This window comes from Pelecanus crispus, chromosome 7 (assembly GCF_030463565.1).
Source record: "Pelecanus crispus isolate bPelCri1 chromosome 7, bPelCri1.pri, whole genome shotgun sequence".
In the NCBI taxonomy this organism is placed as follows: domain Eukaryota; kingdom Metazoa; phylum Chordata; class Aves; order Pelecaniformes; family Pelecanidae; genus Pelecanus; species Pelecanus crispus.
Window position 1 is genome coordinate 17,387,685 of NC_134649.1, and position 22,366 is coordinate 17,410,050.

Below are 22,366 nucleotides of genomic sequence, written 5' to 3' on the forward strand. Positions count from 1 at the left end.
ATAGCTAATTTAACAGCTAAGGTAAGTTTTGGTGTTCCAGTTTAAAAGTTTCACCCAACTTTTTCAAATATGCGATTTCCTTATTAGAACTACAGCATCTCATTTACAGTATTACCACCAAAAAAAACCGAACCCACCTTTAAAAAAAGTAGAACTATGTGAGCAACTTCTACAACAATTAGCAACACTGTGCAAGGTAAAATAAGAATTTTCAATTTATTTATCCTCATGTTCCTCAAATGTAGGTTTTGATAGGTCATTTATGTACATGTTCAGTTTTAGTCTACCCAGCGTTAAACACACATTGTATTACACCAAGTATGTCTGGTCTGGCATTGCAAATTTATAAAATAGATGCTAAAAGCTTTATAAGATCCAGAAAAAATATACATGCACTATTCCCAGCACAAAGTCCCACCTGTGCTTCAGAAAACTGGAAACATCCTGATCCATATAAGTGGTTCGATATATTTTGTAAACTTGTTGCTGAATGACTCCTGTTTTTCTAACCACTTCATACCTGAAGAGAAATACTTCATATGTGGGCCTAGTACCTCACTATATGCAGTACATTTTCACCCCAAATCACACAGGCACAGTACCAATATAAAATGAAACCTCTCAAACCTGGCAACAGCACTAATATTCAGAGTAGTACAGTATATTTATTTTCTGTCCTAAGGCTTTTTTGTCTGGGAGAACAGTGTCCTAAAGTTCTACTTAATTGCTTTAGAAACCACATAAAGTCTTTAGAAAGACTGAATCAAAGTTATTTCCCATATATTAAAATTAAGTGTCTCTCATTTGGTCCTGACCCAAACAGAGGGGAGCAGAGAGTAGTTCCTCTCTTCTGGGAAGAGGGCTGCATGCTTGCAACTGTGGTCAGTGGGAAACAGAGTGAAGGCTTGTGCTGTTGAAGTTAATTGCAAATGTCTCGCTGGTAATTTAATCCAGGGAACCTTGACAAGCTGCAGATGCACTCAAGATGCAAGTCAAAGATTGATAAAACAAGGTAAAAAATTATTTGATAAATTTCCTCAATAGAGGCACCTAGAAAAGGCGAGTGGCTGAGATGGATGGGGCTCTCAAGCCGCGTTTGTTTTGTGGCTCCCAATTAAACCAAAGCATCTTATAGGCAAAGTGTAGCAACTACCTTATTTTTACACAATTTTTAGCACAATTTTTATTTGACACATCACATTTGGAGCATATTTTTGGTGTTTTACTTTGATAAGCATTTAAACAAAAAATTCTGTTGCTGTTTAAGTCAAATTAAAATGTAAGAACATTTTGGCTAAACTAGTTTTCTTTAGAAACAACAATGTCTTCCCAGCATCTTTAAAGAAAGTGCCCAGAAAGAGCTGCAGTAAATAATATGACTACTTCTGAATAAGCACTACCTTGAAAGACGTGAAAGAAACACACAACTTCTACTATTTATTTTTCCGGTAGAAAATACACTATATGGAGCTTTCGGAGACAAATCGAAAATATTCACACACTGGATTATAAAAATGAGTGCAGAATGGTGCACCTTTTACCACTAAACCATAAGGATACCCTTTAGTGAAATCTCCTGTGAGATAAGTCAGTCAGTTTCATGGCAAAAGCCGTGCGCAGCAACAGTAAGAGGGACTTGGAAGCGGGGGGCATTGTTGGAAAAGTCTACCAAATGGACTGCATCAAGCTGGCCATTAACTCTGAACAGCACACACTTACAGCCTGTTGACCAGCTGCCATACCACAAGTCTAACTCCTAAAACCACTGGCTACTTCTGAATATGTATCAATTGTAAACCTCTCTCTTCAAAAATACTTGAAGACAACTTCAGACACTTTTTTTTAAAAAAAAAAAATTATTTGGTTTTACAAACCATAGCTAATATTCATGCCTGTCAGCCTTGCACTATTGAATACACAACACATTTCAAGTCAATAAAGAAAGAGCATATTGACCACAATCTAGAAATACTGTAAGTCATACTATACAGGTACTAGGCTACCTAAAGTGCCTCTGTTGCATAGCGAAAAAAAGCCAAATGCCTAGAGAATCAATAATATACAGTTTTAAAATCATGAAATATGCATTAGTTCAAATGGATTCTCTGAAATAACTCCTTTCCAAAAGCATAGATATTTTCTGCTTATGAGAACAGACCTTAGTTTAACACTTAAGAGAAATTTGGCACACTTCTTGTGAACTGAATTAGGTATTATTTGCCTCCGATCTTTTGAATTCAAACTCCTATTGAGGTCATGGCAAAGCTCCCACAGGACTCTGAGCTTAATTCAAGAAATATTAGTAGGGCTAAGAATCTCGTAATCAGCAAGAATCAAATGATCTTTAACAGTCTGATCCTACAAAAACCTTATTCTTGAGCCAACTGAGGATATTAGAAAATGGTCAGCAGTTCACTGACTGGGCCCTAAATTAGTATCAGATTGTATATACTCAATCTGAAGACAGTATCTCTGCAGGTGGGACACCCTTCATCTCTTGCACTGTATTTGGTTTCTTCACTGGCAACCAAGACAGGGTAAGGGTACAGATCTTCCATGGCAAAAATGGGGCATCTTCTAACTGTGCATAGCTGAGACAAAGCGTTGCTGAACTTTCAACCATTTTGGAAGTTCAAAGCCATTACTGGTCACTTTAACAGTGGCAGAAAGGACCCAGACCAGAGGGTGGGACTCTCCACTCAGAAGTACTATATGACCTTACATAATCCTAATGCAGAGGAATACTTTCTAATACAAACTTTAGGACAACCCCCTCCCCCGTTTATGCCTCCAGTATTCTGCAGTCCAGGGAGGACCAGAAGCAAATGTAATACAAAAGCATAATACAACTTCTCATGTGTTTTTTAGATCCTGACTGAAACCAAGAATAAGCTGGATCCTGTGGTATTTCCAGTCCTTTTTCAAAGTCTAGGAACCAGAACCTTCTGCACAAGTATCCAAATTTGAGACACTTACTCATATTTGGGTCTGGGAAGCAATTGAAATTTTGGTTCTGTCTTAAAAATTAAAAATTAACTTAAAAATCTACTTTTTAGAAATCCAGCAAACATCTTTTCTTACAGATTTGATAGCTTGGGCACATGCTTATTTCCCAAAGTTATTGTTGCATGTCATCCACTTACATACGACACACAGTGTTACAGCTAACAATAGCATTCAAGCAATTGCTTAAGTATTTTCATAGTACAGAGCAGATAAAAATGGGATATAAATACCAGATTTGCAATACTATTACAAGGAAATGATAATTCAAGTATACTATTGTTTCCAAGGAAAGACATAGGCAGTTTTCTTTCTTATCTAAAATATTAACAGTAGACTTCAGATCAACATTATGTTCTTCAGCATAATCCTGCTCAAGGAGTTTTCCTGGTATTCTACTTGGGGAGCTATATGATATCAAAGAAATCCTGCTTCATATGAGAATAAATTTGAAACAGTGAATTGCATTAAACTGATTTTGCCAAGTTTGTCCTGAGGTTCTACTTCAGCAGGTTTTATCCTTCCACAGTGACACAGTCAAAAAAACCCAGTACAAGAGACTCCTGCTCTGGTGTCTTAGGTCTAATTTACCATTGTTTCAGTTGTGAGATAACAGGCATCTTCTGGATGCATTTCCTAATGATTATGAGAGCCATCTTTGGTTTTTTTTAAATGTGGTCTAGCCAATTTGTATTGATTTGAAGATTGGGCACATAATCTTTAGTGTTAGAATGGAAATAGATTACTTAACGTAAGTTATAACAGGTGGATGAGAAATCAATTGAGCTGATGGAAAATTTACCTTCAAACTCTATTACTGATTATAAGCTGGGTTTTCTGAATCTGCAGTTTCGTATTGCAGATCTATGTTATACTTAGATGTCACAAAACAATCTTCATTTTGTAATACTAGATGAGTGTGCTGGAATCCAATTCCTTCACAGTTAATTTACTTTTTGCCATTCATCTTGCTTGGCCACTTCTCTACAATGCATCCAGCATGCTTAATGAAAACAGCATTGCCAGTTCTAACTTAGTTTCTGGGCAATTTCCTTTTCTGGATTTCATGCAATCACCAAGTGCTGAGATGTTGGGAACACAGTTGCTTCCAACGACATGCTTAAAATAAACAACATGTTTGTTAAGATAGTTCTTTAAGACCTCATCCTTCTCCTGTCTTATCTATTTCATTTAACCTTGGGTTTGGTCCAAAATAATCTGACAGTATTTTAAAATACTTTAGATTCTCTGGAAATGTCCTCTATTTTTGATACATTTTTCTTTTGTGTTTGACTATGTTACAAGCAAGCCCAACACTAATGAATTGATAAAGCTAAATTACAAAGACTTTTTGTGCTTCGTCAGCTGTATGCTGTGATCAATCTACATTTCAATTCTGAATTATGCGCAGATATGTGTCAGTGATTGCAGCGCTGCATTCACAGAAGACAAATTATTGTCAACTCTTCCAATAGTTTGTTGCCTGGAGGAGACATGCTGTCTCCTAACTTTTCATTTTAGATTTTCTTACTACCATTCTGAGCTCCCCTGCAGCCCACTGTTAAAAGCAGTCTAAAACCAAACAACTGATTGCCCTTTCTACACTATCTACAGCTGTACTAGACGGTAAAGCTCAGCAAACAAAACCAGACAAAACCCCAAATCCAAATAGTATAATTTTGGTGCAAAATTAAATTTTTTGCTTTGGTGTCAGAACCTGAGAACCTTTGGTCTGACTCTGAAAAATGTAGCTTGAATTTGAAATTTAGTTGTGTCAAAATAAAAATTTGACAACATTGTTTCACAAACATCTGTTGCTTTCCTGAAAGAGCTGTGGCCACAAGTATGAGATGAATTTGACACAGATGTATACATAGCTTTCATCCTGCCTCAGCCTTTTGTTGAACTTGCTACTTTTTGGCAGGTATTTCCCCAGTTTTAATTAGAATGGCAAGACTATTTTTGTTCACTTGTGTAATTCTCTTTTTTCTCTCTATCAATTATCAAATCTCTAAAGCAGCAGCATGGGTGAAGTTTCACACTAAAATACTGCTGTCAATACAATTTCTTTATTTCATGATAGCTCTGAGATTGTCCTCAGAGAAAGAAGTTTAATCTTGCTCAGAGCTCCCCATGTGCCTATTCTTGCAGATCATCTCAGACAACAAATCACACTATAGCTTTCAGAAAATTCCTGATTTTCTTCCTACCTGCAAAAAGAAAATACTGTTTACTTGCTTAAAGGTAAAGGTTTTACAGTTAATCATTGCAAACAGAAATGCTCATTTTCTGCCAGTGCAGCAGTCATTTTCTTTTTGGAGTATTCATTAAACTGTTGCTCTCTAATTTCCCTCTGCTGATGCAGCTTCCTCTTCACTCAGTTATGCCTGTTCCTTCTTTCACTTCTGACTCCAAAAGCCATGCTAATGCATCAGCACAAGGAAAATGCTGGGGCAGCAAAGCAGAACAGACAATTAACTACTGCTGCAATAAATAATATGGGCTTTAAGAAACAAAACTGATTTATCAGACAGCCATACAATCTATTCAGGCCCAGACACTACAGCAGGTTCAAAGTCTCGACAGCTTCAATAAAATCGCCAAACAAATTTCAGATTTAATCTCCATGTTACAAAAGGGCATACATCTTTAGCTCCTATCAGAAGATGCAGTATTTCCCCACTTTTTTTAACACAGGCTTCCCTGATAGGTATTAATGATAGCCAACTGAAACAAAAGCACATTAGCTAGTCTACCCCTCCTGTTTTGTTGTGTCTTTTTGATGAGATGAGAAGCAAAATTAAACAAACGCTCTCTGACTACAGTATTCTCACATTTCAACTTGTGAGACTGGCACATGCAAGTTACTACAGAATATGCATACAGTGATATATGACAAGACATTTGCAAAGTACGTGATTATATGGCATTTATTGTGCTTCAGTGTCACTATTGGTCTCCCACACATCATACTCAATCCCACTGGGGAACAGTCTGCAACACTGAAAATCTAACCAGGGACCTTTTGAAAACAGATATAAATAGTAGTGTTAATTGATCAGAGGATTTATTTACATCCTTTTATTCACCCACCTGCTAGAGTAAGACTGTAAATGTATGTCTGTATATGGGCTGGAACTTTTGAAACAGGGAGTTCATGAAGCAGACTAGATGATGCAAGCAAAAAGGTTAATTAAAGCAGAATTTCAGCATTTTGGCCATTCTTCCACTGTAAGGCATAAGCGCTCCTTATGAATTGCATCTTGGGTTTCATTTTCAGTTTTTTTTTCTATTATCGCTTCCCCTCTTTAAAACTGCTCTAATAAAAAGCTTTTTCCCATTTTTCGAACAGGTGCTTTTGAGTATTGATGACTTCTAATATTATTATTCATAAGTACAGAATTAATAACGTTTACATGATTCCCATGCTTTCCATAGGGAGTAAGTTACGCAGAGGCAATACTCCCAACTGTTGAGATATGACCCTAAATCGCTTACCTGGAGCATACAATTAGTTTCTAAAAGCACCTACTGTAGGACATACTAGTATTTATTGAGAAAGCAAATGAAAGAATAAGAGGAAACAACAGAGATGAGGTTCATCTTTATGCTAGTGTTATGTTTACGATGTCTCTAGCACAAAAATAAACCTGCTTAGTCCTCTTTAGCATGACAGGCTTTAGTAAAGTCAGGAAATTGTGGAGGCATTAATGGTATGCTGTTAACTATATATGCAAATGTTGCTCTGTGTCAGGATCTCGGTAACCACTGTCACAATTAAAGATACAACAATCCAGTTCTGCACCAAGGGTGTTTCGATTCCGAATTTGTATCAAAGTGTATGGACTGCAATGAGTAAAAAAATCCTGTAAGAAATGACAGCACTCCTAAACACAGTCATTGTATTTTATGAGTAGTAGATTACAGTCCTCTGTACTGGAGGGGAAGTAAGACACAAGTTATCAAAAGGCCAGCATAGTATTTGCTAAAGGTAAGAATCATTCCAACAATACTTGAAAATGAGCAGGTTTCCTATTATTGTGTAAATGAGCTAAACTAAAAGGACTTACACAATTAATCTTCACAATGGCAGTATATGATAAAGAATGATGAGCTTTCCATTTATTTTCACCTAGTCATTCTCTATATTTATATACCTCAAATACATTTTATTAAGTACTATTGGGGGTGTTAGTAGATAGCCAGCTGAACATGAGCCAGCAGTGTGCCCAGGTGGCCAAGAAGGCCAACAGCATCCTGGCTTGTATCAGGAATGCTGTGGCCAGCAGGAGCAGGGAGGTGATTGTCCCCCTGTACTCGGCGCTGGTGAGGCCGCACCTGGAATACTGTGTCCAGTTTTGGGCCCCTCACTACAAGAAAGACATTGAGGTGCTGGAGCGTGTTCAGAGGCGGGCAACGAAGCTGGTGAAGGGTCTGGAGAACAAGTCTTATGAGGAGCGGCTGAGGGAACTGGGGTTGTTTAGCCTGGAAAAGAGGAGGCTGAGGGGAGACCTTATCGCTCTCTACAACTACCTGAAAGGAGGTTGTAGTGAGGTGGGTGTTGGTCTCTTCTCCCAAGTAGCTAGCGATAGGACAAGAGGAAATGGGCTTAAGCTGCGCCAGGGGAGGTTTAGACTGGAAATTAGGAAAAATTTCTTTACGGAAAGGGTGGTCAGGCATTGGAACAGGCTGCCCAGAGAGGTGGTGGAGTCACCATCCCTGGAGGCGTTTAAAAAACGGGTAGATGTGGCACTTCGGGATATGGTTTAGTCTGGTCTACCCTTGATTAGTCTAGAGTGGGCTTGGTAGTGTAGGTTAATGGTTGGACTGGATGATCTTAAAGGTCTTTTCCAACCTAGATGATTCTATGATTCTATGATTCTAAAATAATCTATGAAAAGCTCATTCTCTTTTAACTTGCACTGAAATTTCCCTTGACTTGAAGAGTAGGAGGGTATGACTGAATTCCCAATTCCATTACAGTCAGTGTAAATATTCTGCTATTTTCAATGGTACATAATTTTACCATTGTTCAGGTTTGTCCTGAAAATACTGAAGAGGAAGGACAGAAGGGCTGGCACAAAAGTAGACTGAGTGAAATGAAATGGGTAGAAGATAAAGGACAGCACTAAAAAACAGAGGAATGGAGTAAGAATCATGCATGTCTTGTGTCTGTAGAGAAACTGATAAATGTATACGCAGTTGCACATCTACTATTCTGTTTTAGGAAATACAGCACCTCAAGGGAACTCTTGTGGTTTAGAAGGACATAGGAATTGATCAGCAGGATAATACACATGTAACTCATAATTGTGGGTTTTCTTCTATACAGAACTTCAAAAAGTCCTTTCACATTCTTACTTAGACATCCTTAATTTCTTTCTTTAAAGAAAGCAGGGTTAAAGGTTAAAGTTTCTAAGTGGCAGTCCCAGAATTTATAAGGCTTAACAAGAAGTTCAGCCTTATCCCAATGAAAAAGCATGGCTTGAATTTTTAGCAACATATTTCCTACCATACCTCAGTAACATCGGGAAATACTCTTCACTGGCAATACTTGTAAACCAAGTATTTAGAAAGAACAAACAACATTCAGGACTAGTAGTCTCCAAGAGGGATACATTTCCAACGTAGCATGTGATATTTTAGCTACACAACTCCCACTGAACCTGCAGATTATATTATTTGGCTTAGTTACATAATTTCAGTTAGAATCTGGTTCTTATATTTCAGGAGTTGATCGGACTGGCTGCTAATGGCTCTGAACGTGATAGCTGAGCCTTCTGGCACAGCTCAGCTGCACATTAGTTTTATTTAGCCCAGCACAGAAACTCAGCACACATTTGGCGCAAGTGCTACGGATGGATAAATGCAACTGAATTATCTTCTAATCTAGACACTACTTCAGTCAGAAAGGCCAGATTAGTGAAACGCACATGTGCAAATACCCCACTCTTTTCTCCAGCTGGCATAACAAAAAATGTTTTGTACCTCCTTGCACCCCTGACAATTGCCAAGAACTGGAATAGTTGTAAGACAGCTAAGTTAAAACAGCAGATTGTGATATCTCTGCAGAAAAAGAGCACTGTATCTCATGAGAATCAAAAGCTGAAGCAGAAGGAATTGTAACTGCTTCTTTTGTTTGCTAAAGAGCTTTAATTCCTTGCAATGAAAAACTAGAGCTAATGAATATTCCTAAGCTGTTTTGAATTTCAAGTGGAATTTCTCAAGAATTTTGGATGCTCTGTGTGGTAAAGTTGAATACTGTAACTCAAAACACACAGCTCTGTGAGCTGCAAAACACTGTTGGGTCCCCTAGTTTAGACATGAATTCCTCTGGCTCGATGTCTGTCATTCCCACTCTCTGGAAGGCTTTCAAACCTGGTGTCTGATTTCAGACAAGTCTGACAAAGGTGCTGAAGTCTCAAATACAGTAACATTTGAACAAATGCTGACAACAGGATAGAGAAGAGCTCTAAGATAGTTTTTCCCCTACTGAAAAGCAGGTTACAGCATGAGCCCAGAACGATCTGTAACGCTAGGCCAGCCAGCTGGCGCAGGCAGAGTTTAGAACCAGGGCCAGCACACAGGGTAGATCTGAACAGGGCACTGGCACGGAGACGGAAGTTACCAGACCAGAGAGAGATCAGAGGTTGTTACGGGTGGGAGAAGATTGCCTTTGACTAATTTGGTGGCCATTGTGGTAAGGATACAGGAGCTTTGGTTAATTCAGTGGCCATTACAGTAAGGATAGAGGCCACAAACTAAACCAGACCAACTCAGTTCCACTGTCCATGTTAGGCCCTGAAAAAACATTCAATTCTTCACTTATTCTTTCTTGCAATAAAAGCTGACAACAGCATAGTAAACGTTGGTCTTCAGGTTAAAACAACGTTAATTCATTACAGATCCTCCCAAGTATTTGGCTCTTAGCAAATTAAAATAAGATACACACTAATGAAAGCCTGTCTCCATTTACCTGAGAAGACTTTGCCAGGAGACAAATTCCTGGCACAATAAGCTGGGTGGTCAGAGGAAAGCTGGAAATACAGCAACTCAATTCAGCATTGGTATCCACTTTTTCATACATTATTTTCTGGCTATAAGGGTTCAGGACAGTCTTACACATGTTATTGTTTATGTCAGTCTGCACATTTAAACATAAAAAAGATGTTCTGGGACTGAACTGATTTGGTATTTATTTGACAAAGCTATCAAACCATGTGAAACACACAACTGATATCTGGAGAAAAGCCCAGAAACCTATAGACAGACAAAAATGGAAATAATCTCATTTTATTGATGATTTTTACAGGTCCAAGAATAAAAAAGAATATGACTGAATTATTTAATGAAAAGAAGCACAGGATTATCCCAAATACAAATAATTTCAGTGTATCACTTCTCATTCTATCGTTGTTCTTTATTCCCAAGCTACCTATTAAGCTCATGAAACAAAAACTTCGTTCTGATCAAACTTTTTCATGGAAACATGTAACAAAATTACGGATTTGCAACTTGTGAGTCTATCCCCAGATCACTAAATAAGTCTGGCTAATTCATGGTAGTATTTTGTCTGCAGCATAGATGAAACAGTGGATTCCAGATTCTGAATATATAATAGAAGAAAATTAGTTAAGTACAAACAATGTAATTATTTTGCCATCAGGAATTTAAAGTTTTTCCAAGCATATGTGGGAAAGAATATGTAAATAACAAGAAAGTTGGTTTTTCCCTTCTCTTACCAAGAAGTTATTTATTTTCTCCCACCTACACTGTGCAAGTAGATCTCTTGCAAACTGCTCTGCAGACAGTTGTTAGTATTTCTCAAGTTTGATCTTCTAGGCCTTCTACTTCCAGTCCCACAGGTCTCCTGATCAATACACTGAGCAGAGATTGTTATATACATAGACTAATACAGGCCCAGGTTTTCCAGAGGAGCTACAGGAATCTCAGTAGCAACAGCAGGCCAAGTTTATGCTTATGAAATATGACCACAATGAATTTATCATGCTGACCATTAAATATTCAACATTTCAGAAGCAAATTTTTTATTTCTCCTTTACAGTTCCACCTTAGAAATGAAAAATCCTTGTCTTTATGTCTTTGATTAGTTCATATGAAAGTTTGATAAGCTCTATCTTCTCCATTTAATGGAATTTCTCCAGTATCGCTTTTTCAGAATTACAAAAATTGATTACCTATAGCCTTAATTTTCATTTAAACAAAAAATTATATAATCCATAATCTATTTTTTCTGCATTTCAGACAGCATTTTTCACACTGTTTAGATTAACAGTGAATTTAGTTTTTTGTAAAAGTACATCTAGTACACCTAGTTTCATACTCAGCTGGGAACATTTTTTCCATATTTGAGATAAATAAGTGTGTCTTTTTATGAATGCTCTCTATGAGAAAAGAGCTTGTTAAACATCTACCCTCCCAGAAGTCATTTAAACTGGCTTTCTGTTATAAACACAAAATAAATAATTACTGCAACGGCAACAGGTTAAACATGTCTAGAAAAATACTTCATGCTACTGAATGATAGCATAGATTCTTACCAGAACATGTCTTTAACTTTATATGACCTATTTCAATCTGATTCAAGTGAAAAATAGGAGTTTTATCAGGGAGAGGGTAAATATAGAGAAATCAATCTTCTTAATCCAGTTCTTTGTGGGCTAGACCATAATGATTCCCATAATTTAAAGTGGTTACATTCACAGGCCACTGCCAAGTCATAAATAAAAGCACTGATATTTCTATGCACATCGTATGCCGCTGAGCAAGTACCTTAGAGATCCCCTCCCACACCCTAATACCTTAACAGAGCAAGCTACCACTTCTTCAGCGGGTAAGCTATTTATCTGCATATACTGTGATCCATAAATGCCTTGTAGTATAACTCTGCAAACAAATTTGACTTCAAGTGCTGTCTTGGGATCGAGTGCCACTCTAACGCATTGGCTCAGAGTCTAGAATCCTGCTGGGAACAAAATGAAATCAAAGTGGCTGGAACTGTCTTGGAGAACGCTCATGCCTGTATCAGGGAGCACTACCTGTGCAAAGCCCGACTCCATGCTTTTCTGCAATGTAACACAGGGGTGAAAATATGCTGGTTGTTTGCTTTAAAGTGGGAAAGGACACGGCTTGGTAAACTCTGCTGTACTGCACTGCAATTTCTGCTGAACAATCCCCTTTCCTTCTTCCCCCCTCCAGTATAATTTATAGCCCAAGTGATCCAGAATCAAGGATCCAAGATCTCCATCTGCTCAGTCCCCTTCTTCATTCAGGCTGGCCTCTGCCTACACAGCACTGAAAATTTGTCAGGTGACCTCCTTGTAGCATGGAGGTCGCTGGCAAAGCACTCCTCACCTTCAAGCAGGAAAAGATTTCATCCAACACATCCGTTCGACCTGCAGCCTTTTTACCCTTCATAGCACTTATTCCATGTAAGCACTAGTTCAATAGCTACCCTGCTATTATACTATTAATATTAATGATAAAGCACCACTGAAAACTTGTTGACAACCAGGAACTAAATGCTCAAGTAAACTAAAACAACCTTTTTAAAACTGTACTTTTCTTTATGGCTCTTACTTCACCAACCAAGCTCCTTGTGTGGCCTTTGTTTAATTTCAGCTGTTAAACTGGAAGCATACGATGCATCTTCCAATTTACCTCTTATTCCTGACTAAGGAAATACAGAAATGGTCTAACTACTGACCAAAAAACTAAGAACATTTTTTTTTGGAGAGAAGACAGCCAAAGAGGGTCAACTATATAAACTTAGGAGAGGCTTTAGGATACTTTAGAGGCTAGGCATGTGGTATGCAACTGCTTTATATACCGCACAGCAGGACTGGTAGTAACTGCCAAAGTTTGCAGAGCTTGTGTAGTTAGTTACTATACAACATAAAGCAACTGAATTTGAGAAACAGTCATTCAATCAAGCTATTGAGTCACCTACATTTAAAAAAATGCACAAAATAAGTTTAAGCAAATTAACTGAACCAAAAAAGTCTTTATCAGAGATGATTCTTACCAATCCAAGTAAACAGCAATCCACAGATACTTCTTGGATGACTTTTGACAGATATATAAATCCAGGTTAAAGTTCTCCCTAGCATTTTAAAGAACACACTGGTAGAGTGAATTTTTGTTTGAATGGCTTTTGGTATTTCCCATTATACTGCCTTTCAATTAGCATCTTCTTTCCTTTACTTTCTCCAGACCTTTTATTTCTATTTACTCATTTTTTGGTTCTATACTAGCTGCAAAAAAAAAAATCTAAACTGAAACACAAACCCTGCCCACCTCATCCAAAGAAACTATAACCAGCTGATCCAACAACGTCTCTTCCACTCAAGCCAATAAAATCATTGCATACGTCTGCACTGACAGTCTCTTCTGCTCAAAAAAAAACCCCTAAACCACAACCCAAAGCCCAACCAAACAAAAAACCAACCAAACAAAAAAAAGCCAACAAAAAAAGCCAAGGTAAAAAAAAACCCATGGAATAATAGTGTAAACCACTGCAATATAAATAATGTACTGGCTGAGCAACACACGTAAAGGCTTTCCGTGGCATAACACATGCAGCCAAAAAGCAGCAAATACTGTTCTCTGAAGCCCGCTATTGCTGCCCCGCTGATCCGCTAATGGAGTTCTCTTTTTTGTCAAAGGAGTTGTTCAATACTTTTCTCAAATACATAATGTAAACACACCATTTCTTTCCACTTCTAAATGCATTGTGAAGAGAAAGGCTGTAAGGCTTTGTAACACCTTTTTTCAGCTATTACATTCCAGAAAAGATAGATGCTAGGCACCCTCATCAAAACTGAGCTAAACGTTAATCACTCAGGGACACAGACTTCTATCATCACTCTCAGTTTGGAGTACAGCAGGAAGCTCAGCACTTCATGCAGCAACTGATGCCGTAAACAGCGTAAGATCTTCAATGCACTGATCAATAACCAGTAACGGTTTCCAATGCTTACTCAGGCAGGGTAGGAATATTAAAGCAGCAGAAAAAGGGCAACACACAATTGGATTAAGTTTCTAGAGAATGAAGATCTTCTATACCTATTGCCCAAAACCTGTAGTCTCTTAATTTGCGTTTGTGCATGCACACGTACAGGCCCAAGAGCCACCAACATATCCAGGTTAAAACCTGTTCAAAGACAAGAAATACTGCTGCACTCTGAGTTTTCTACAAAAATCCCCACTGTCACCCTGGTTGCCAATGACCAAAAAAGACAGTACGTTACTGCAACCTCAACTTTACGTAACATACCAAACGTAACAGATTAATAACTTATTCAAGAGCTCTTGTCCCATCTCTTAGGTTCATTTCTGTCTACGCTAAACAGGAAGATATCATAAATCCAACACAGTGAAGGCAACGTTTCTCATTTAAATTGGCAGACTGAAATACTATTCATAGCCTTCAGTATGACATATTGATCTGTCCTTCATTCAATGCCCATTTCAGCGTTTCCAAGTTCACAGCCTACTTAATTAACAATTATTTCACTTCCGAACTAAATATCATACTTACATTATTTAAGGACCATAACTCCTAGGAAAATATCTGACCACAAATTGACAATGTGAACTAAATATTAAAGATCTTTCTCGACGATACTGATATGCATATATTCCAAGTCCAGCGAGTTTCAAGACTGCATATTTTTCATTTATAATCCTATCAAAAATCCACATAGCAACTTCAGTGGGTTAACAGCATTTCCTGATTAACTTCAGTGAAGACAGAAACAAACCCCACCCTAAATACCAAAACACAGATTGGTTCCCTTTACAATGACTTACTGTCAGATACAGTTTAGGATAATGGTCACTTGAGAGAGAAAGGAATTTTTGGTAATTCAGTGGAGCGAGAAAGTATTTTCCATTTTCATACTAGGATATATCAACAAATAGCAATGACTTTGTTTTGTTTTGCCTTTCTTTTCCATTCATTTAATGCGTCTTTCTCTTGACTCACACAAAATCCGTTCCATGTGTTTGCAAGTATATCTTCACGATAGGTATTATTACTATTATTATCATTAGATTTTAAAGCTCTTTATTCCAATCAGGTGTTAATACACATTGCTTTACTTCTCAAGCAAAGAGCCAGGCATTTCAGCTTGTCTAGGGCAGTGCAGTTCCGACGAAATCAATGGCACCATTGTAACTTACAAGCCACCGAGGATCTGCCCCTGCTCGTTTGAACAGCAGCTTTTTTACGTCCACAAGCACGTGGGTATAAAAGTCTGCCGAAAGTTCAAAAGTATTTTTAATTTTTGTGCACTTCTTTCCAAACACTTTTAAAGTTATTTGGGCAGTAGAAAAAAACACTTTATTCAGCTAGGCTCCAAAAGTGTTTAATACAGTTCTTTGCGGTAGGTGTGCTTAATGGGCATTTTCAGGCTGCTCCTTATCCTGCTCACAGGATCGTGAGGATCCAATTAATTAATGTCAGAAAAACACTTTGAAGATAAGAAGCACTTTCTGTGATGATTTTCTTAAAGAACCAAGGAGCTTTTGTTTCAGCAGCCAAATTCTGGATGGAGGCATGAAATACAAACCCATATGCCAGTGGATTTCAGCAAAAAACACCACCAAGAGAAGGTGAAGGAGGGCAGCCTTGCACAACAGTAAGTTTTAGTCGCTGTTCCCACCTTCCCTCTGGAACTATTTACCATGCTGGATTTTAAGTGCTAAACAGCTACACTGCTATTTATTATTAATTTTAAAAGGCAGTGTCTTGAAATACTTTTGGAACATCTTAATGCGCTATTAAAGTCTGTGAACTCTTCAAAGAACAACAAACCTAGGCGGCTCTGATTATACTCATAGGCACTATGTATGCAAAACCATGCACAAGATGAAAGGTCTGGCCCATTATTGCATTCCCTCAGAAAACCAGTTCTAGGATTTTTTCTTATATTGATTTGGACTCTGAGAAAGCTGGATCATCATGACAGTCAAGAGGTTCAAAATCAATATTTAACTCAAATCCACCATCATTTCTGTTGTGGATGCAAATACGCAACACCTTTGGTAGCACACTCATTCTGATCTCCGTTGTGAAACCCAATACTTTGCAAAAGATTAGTATAATTTACCTGATGCACAACATGCCAAAAAACAATCTGTACTTCAGACTCTGAAGTACCTTAGACCAATTAACCACATTATCATTAACACCAAGCATTTGCTTGAAAACCTCATCTATTTTTAAGGTTTTAAGTAGCCCAAGTCAGCATATATGCAGACTTAAAGAATACCACTACTCCATTATTCCACACCATTAGGGAGAGTAGAAATTTCACCCTTGCAAGTGGTGGTACTGAACTGCCTTAGAAGGAGAGGAGAACAAGTGGTGAGACATTAAAAACTGTTTTTCAGTTTTCAAGGGAAGAAAGCCATAGGATGGCTGCTTTATACTGGAGGAGGGAAGAAAAAGCACAAGCAGGTGGCAATGCCTAACAGTTATCAGTTCTTGTTAAAATCTAAATCCAGCAGGAATTTGACTCTACATATACAATATTGTTCCAATTTTAAGACGTAGGTATACCAGAATGAAGGAGCAACACGACTGAGGTATGAGCAGACACTATAGTCACTGCTTACTGTTCAGTCTTGTTAATTCATTCTACTTTTAACACATGATGAAAACTCAAAGATAGTAAATGAAAATGGCACAGTTCAACCAAGTGAAAAGAAAGCAGCATTAGTCCATGACTAATGACACTAAATTCACCAGGGAAATCTGCATCCTCAGATGTCTGCACAAAATATACTAAGGAAATAGTAAAGAAAATTGTACGCTTCATTACACAGTAATGTTATACCTGCTCTGTCACTGTATTCCTTTGTTTTAACATGCAGCACTCAGTTTTAGATTCTTACCTTACAATCGAACAGATAGCTTATTAACTCTTTAATACCAAGGAGAGTTGAGGGTCTCTAAGCTTCTTTAGAGAGTACTCATCAGGACCTGCAGAATTAAGGCCAATGGAGATGCACCTAACTCATTCTGAAGCCTAGCTTGGTTCCAACATGCCTGATTTTGGTTGGACTTCATAGGAATCCTGCCATTATTGCCCTTGTTTTCTGCCTAAACAAAGCGATGAAGCTAGTAGATTGAAAAAAGCCTTCATCAGTTCACCTCCAGAAAAGTGTTAAATTGCTATTGCTTCATCTGTATTAGGGATGACACTGAAATAAAATGTAAATGCTTACATCCCATTCCACACTCCCTGTTTCTTCCTCCTGAATCTTTACAGACATTCCAAGGTGGGAACAAAACTATTCCATTTCATTTCACCTTTGCTTCAAAAGTTTACGCAGTGGAGACGGAGCTAAAGACATAGCACACATTCTAAACTGAAAAACAACAGAGAACAGTGAATTTTAAGATTCCTTATTTGCTTTGTTTCTCAGTTTAACCTTCAACTTCAGCCAACAAAATCTAACTCAGGAACATGACTCTGGCAAGACAGAGTATCAAACATGCTAAGGCATCAGGCTCACCTGATTCTCAGCACATACAAAATAACATTCATCTTCCAAGGTGCATATGGAAAGTCACACTGCTGTTTTCTTAAGTGTTTAATCTCTAAAACAATTGTCTGGTTTTATTTTTACAACAACATTGTGTTCTACTTGTTAGTATGCTCATTTCACAGTCCGTTAACTGAAGACAAATAAAGGCAAAGAACAAAGATGCAAGCTGCACCGTCTTAAATAGCTTGTGAAAACACTACGTCTGTTTGTTGTATGGTCATCAGACATACCTCTCCCTGGGTTCTGGGTACACACCTCTCCTGACACATGAACTACCACATGCAGTTCGTTATAAAGCAGCACTCCAAAGGGCCACCACCAGTACAAGGTAATTCAAGGTTAATCTGAACACATTAATAGAATTGCCCATGTTTATCTTTTTAAATTAAACTATCTACAAGGTTCATGGCAACATACTAAATTACAAATACGTGACACTTCTTCACAAACTAACAGAATGGAGTAAAATCCTGTATTTTCCTTTGCAGCTGTCCAAAATTTGTCTTCTTCACAACTGCTCAGAATTGAGCCCACAGTAGGAGGCACTGAGAAGGAACCCTCTGTACCATTCACAAACCAGTGAACTTTTGCTTACAAATAAATGACAAACATTGCAGTTTGAATGCACAATACCTCTCCCTCTAACAGAGCTAACTGCTGGTAGTTAACAATAAACTAGGTCTGTTGCTCATTAGGACTGTACGACCAGTTTCAAAACAATCCATGAAGAACTGTTTTGAACTAGAGACTCAAAAGCTTTAAGAATGAACTATGATGTGCTATTAAGAGAGACAAGGGTTATAGGAAAAATTAATTTCTCACTGTATCAATAGATGCAGTCTGAAGAAACCACTAAGTTCTAAAGACTACATGCTTTTTTCAACTGACATACTGGAGACATTTTTTCAAAAGTCCACTTTGTTAAAAATGCAACAGAAAATTCTGATGTTGGAAAGTTACAATCTCTTAACACAAATGTAAGACTGCATCATGCTTCTTGGCCTTTTTTTTTTATTGGCAGAAGACAACTGAAGAAAGGTAATGTCTGTTTATAATGTAAATTTAAGCTCAAACCCATTCCCCATGGCTTCGCCTTCCCCTGCATTAATTAGGCTTAGGGAAGGAAAGAAAAAAAGTGTTTGGTAAGAACAACAAAAAAAATCAGAGGGAACTATCGTTCTGGATATATAGCAACCTCTTCTAGCTCTGCCAGATACTTAAGGAAAAATCAATCCCCCCAGTCCTCTGGAATACAAACCTAAAAGAGAATGATGAAGTGTTATGACAGAAATTCAACAGTAAACTTATAATCCCACTTATTGAAGGAAACTTTATTCTGCCGTCTGACTGAACATCTGCAGACACATTATACACTAAGATGTTGTTGCCTTAGGTCCTTACAAGCAATTTACAAGACAAATGATGGGGCCTTTTTTGCCAATAAAAGTGTATCTCTTTCCCAAGTTTTCCAAAGCTCTGGTATTGTTTATCATTTAAATGTTCTCATGCTTTGGTTAGAGTCCTCCTGCTCAATGGAACAGCCCTGCAATTGCTCCTCCCTGAGGTCTACCTCCCATAATTTCAGTGAAACTGCTACACAGAATCCTTATTTTAAGTAACATTCAGATGTTCCTTGCTCTGTACCAGCTACAGATAAAGAGTTTTATTGGTGCACAGGAAACAACTGTAGCCTTGTGCCATAGCAATCACTTACACAACTGACTGCACACTGACTCGAAGCTGTGTAGTATTTTCTTTGGTAGAAGTGCTGGTGTAGGCAAATGTAGGTGAATGAGATTGACTGAGGTATTAACTTCTTATGGCAGATTAGCTGCAGCCGGACTATCATGCCCTTAACAAATCCCTTTATTAGTATTTTGTGGTTACCAGTGGTCAACAGATACTCAGTTTTTTCTATCTCAGGGTCCCTAAGCCATGTCTAGGTTAGCAGTGTGAGCTGGTAACCTTTGCTAAGTATCTCACCAAAACCAGGTTCGTAACCTCACAGCAGACATTCACCTGACCCATAACTCAGCCATGCTACCAAAATTTTCAGAATTACAGCAGTTTAATTATAACACAAATATACAAAATAAATGTAGCCAAGACCATGGGGTAACTACTGCTGCCATGGGTACAAATATGAAAGGAAGATTGGGTCTGTAAGGCTTCTGAGCACCCAAATTTTTCTGACACAAAGTGTTTGAAGTAATACTCAATAGAAAACAAAGACACTGGGGAACTTAAGAAATAAAGGATAAAGTTTAATCTCCCTTGACTAACTTAATCACACAGCCTATAAATCCAAGTTTTAAATCCCCATATATATTGTGTATTAGAAAAGATTTGGATTTCTTTTAGAATTTAATGCTGCAATATAAAAATATTCTCTGCAGATGAAATCTCTTTATTGGATACAACCATGAAGCCACTAAACATGTAGAATTTCTACTGGGTGATTACTAAAAAAGATTTTAAAAAGCGTAAGAAACAAAAATGTTGAAACTGAGAAGTTCAAAGGGAAAGAAGAGAAGCAACAGCCAAAAAAAAAAAAAGTTTCTTTTACAGAATCAGACAATGATGTAAGAACACATTCTATCTACTAATCAAGGGACGCTTAAGGAACAAAGGTTTTTGGCTATCCAGAAGAGAATTTTGCTCAGAATAAAATAAGATTAGGGAACCAAAGAATGATGCACAGAAATACCTACAACAATTGAAAGCAGGTTCCCAACTATTTTTCCTTAAGTTTTGTTGTGTAGCATTGGAACAACTATTTAAATTAGTAACAATTTCTCCTCTTGGCAAGAAAAGGAAGAAAAGTGTCTTCATGTGATTTGGGAATTTGCCTCTGGATAGTTTATGAATTTGGACTGACACTGGTCGTTCTTTATGTATAGCTAAGTCAGAGTACAAAATTAATTTTGAATTAAAATTTCTAAGAAGTAAGAGGAGAAAAGTATTGTATCAGACCCATGACTAGCAAGGTAAGATCACTGCACCTTGATCGCAACTTTAAAAAAGAACATCCTTAGACAAAGTAGTGTTTACTCCAGGGAAAAAGACGACTGGGCAACAGATTACGTATAAGGGACTTCAATCAACTCACAAAGCTAATGACTTCCAAAGAGTACATGACATTTCCAAAATGGTCTCTTTGTTGGACATCTTAGAGACAAAGGAAGAATGGACAGAAAGCAGGAAGTCAGCTGCGTTAGTGAGAGGAGAATCCCTGTTACTGCATGTTGGTCAGTGACATGAAACGGATGCATCGTAAGATCCTCACTTAACATGCACTGTTCAGAAGAGCTTAGATATTTTTTAAGAAGCCTTGAACAAACCATGTGTTGATATTCCAAACACTGTGCACTAAAACCAATGTTCAAGCAAGTATTTTCATGCAAACTACTTGACGGTTTGGTCATCAACTAGAAGACAAAAATAATCTAAAGCTTTGAGGTCTAAGAAGTTCACATTAATTGGATTCAGATTAATAAAAACTGTTCAAACAGCCCACCTCTTTCATTTTTTAATTCATTTTCTTTGAAATTTTGCATTCAAGTTCGTTGGTTCTGTCCATAACTGGAAACCAAAGTATAATCAAAACACTGTGAGAAAGGCTGAAATTAAAGATTTTGGGGTCTGATAAGAAGCAGAAAACACTGAAAATCTTGCAGAGTCAGTTCTCCAGAGGCTTCCAGGCCAAGGGGGTTTGCAAAGTTATATAAGCAACCAGATTGCTGGGTGCTTTACAAGTCAAACTGAATCACCAGCCTTTCTGAGTTTCCTCCCACTATTCTGCATACTTCTCTTTATCCCTTTCCTTTCCTTTCCTTTCAAAACAACCTTTCTGTATTTCAAGACAAGGAAAAAAACATTCATTTAATACAGAACTTATGAAACAAGCACCTCAGTGGGACTCATTGCTGCTGGCTGTTGTTCAGATGATGTATTTGCAGGGCAGATCATCAAAGCAACAGCAGGCTTCAGCTGGTGCACTACTGTAGTGATAGCTGTTTTTATAGGAACATTGCTTACAAACAAATGGTAAAAAAAAAAAAAACCACCTCTGTCAAATGATGACAGAACTAGGAAACACAGGAAATGAAAACATGACTTCTATGAGTGCCAAAACTGGTCATAACCACTGTCATCAGTGAGCAGGTATGACCCAAAAACCCTAGCCAATGGGTGCTGGAAAGAGAGATTCATATCCTTTTTCAAGATGCAGAGGGAAAAGAAGAAAAAGACCAGGAAGCTGTTTACCTGGCAAAGAAGCAATGCAGAGAACTCTCCTTGAGATTCAAGCCAGATGGAAAGCCACCAGTCTCCCAGGCCAGGTACCCAGGCTTCTTGCTCAGCACCCCAACTTAGGGCTATCTCTCAGCTGATCTCCCACAATCAGCAAGCATGGAGAAACTCATTTAGAAGCTCATAAGTGAAAACACCAATGGCAAGTGACATGCAGAAGACTGTTTTGTAAGACAGTGGTAGAAAGCTGCGATACTGAAGTTAACCCAGCCATTAAGGCTTCACCACTTTCCTGAGGCTAGGGGAAAGAGTCCTTCCCATCACCCAGATGAGTAACACGGTCTCCTTTTTCTAAGAACTGCCACTTAATATATAAAAAAGAATAAGCCAGCTTTTGACAAAGCATTTATTTTGTATGTTTTCAAAATGTGCCTGGAACCCTACAGACAGGCCACTATACAGAGTGTTAGATAAGCTGGCTGTTTAATGAAGCCAGAAGGGAAAAGGTCACCTTGGAATTTACTATAATAAGATA

The 22,366-nt window shown here is 37.9% G+C and overlaps 1 protein-coding gene across 1 annotated transcript in view; it reads right to left on the reverse strand.

Annotated features, from left to right (window-relative positions):
• Window positions 1-22,366, reverse strand: part of THSD4 (thrombospondin type 1 domain containing 4) — a 323,270-nt gene that overhangs the window by 41,068 nt on the left and 259,836 nt on the right. The gene's annotated exons all lie outside the window — the stretch shown is intronic.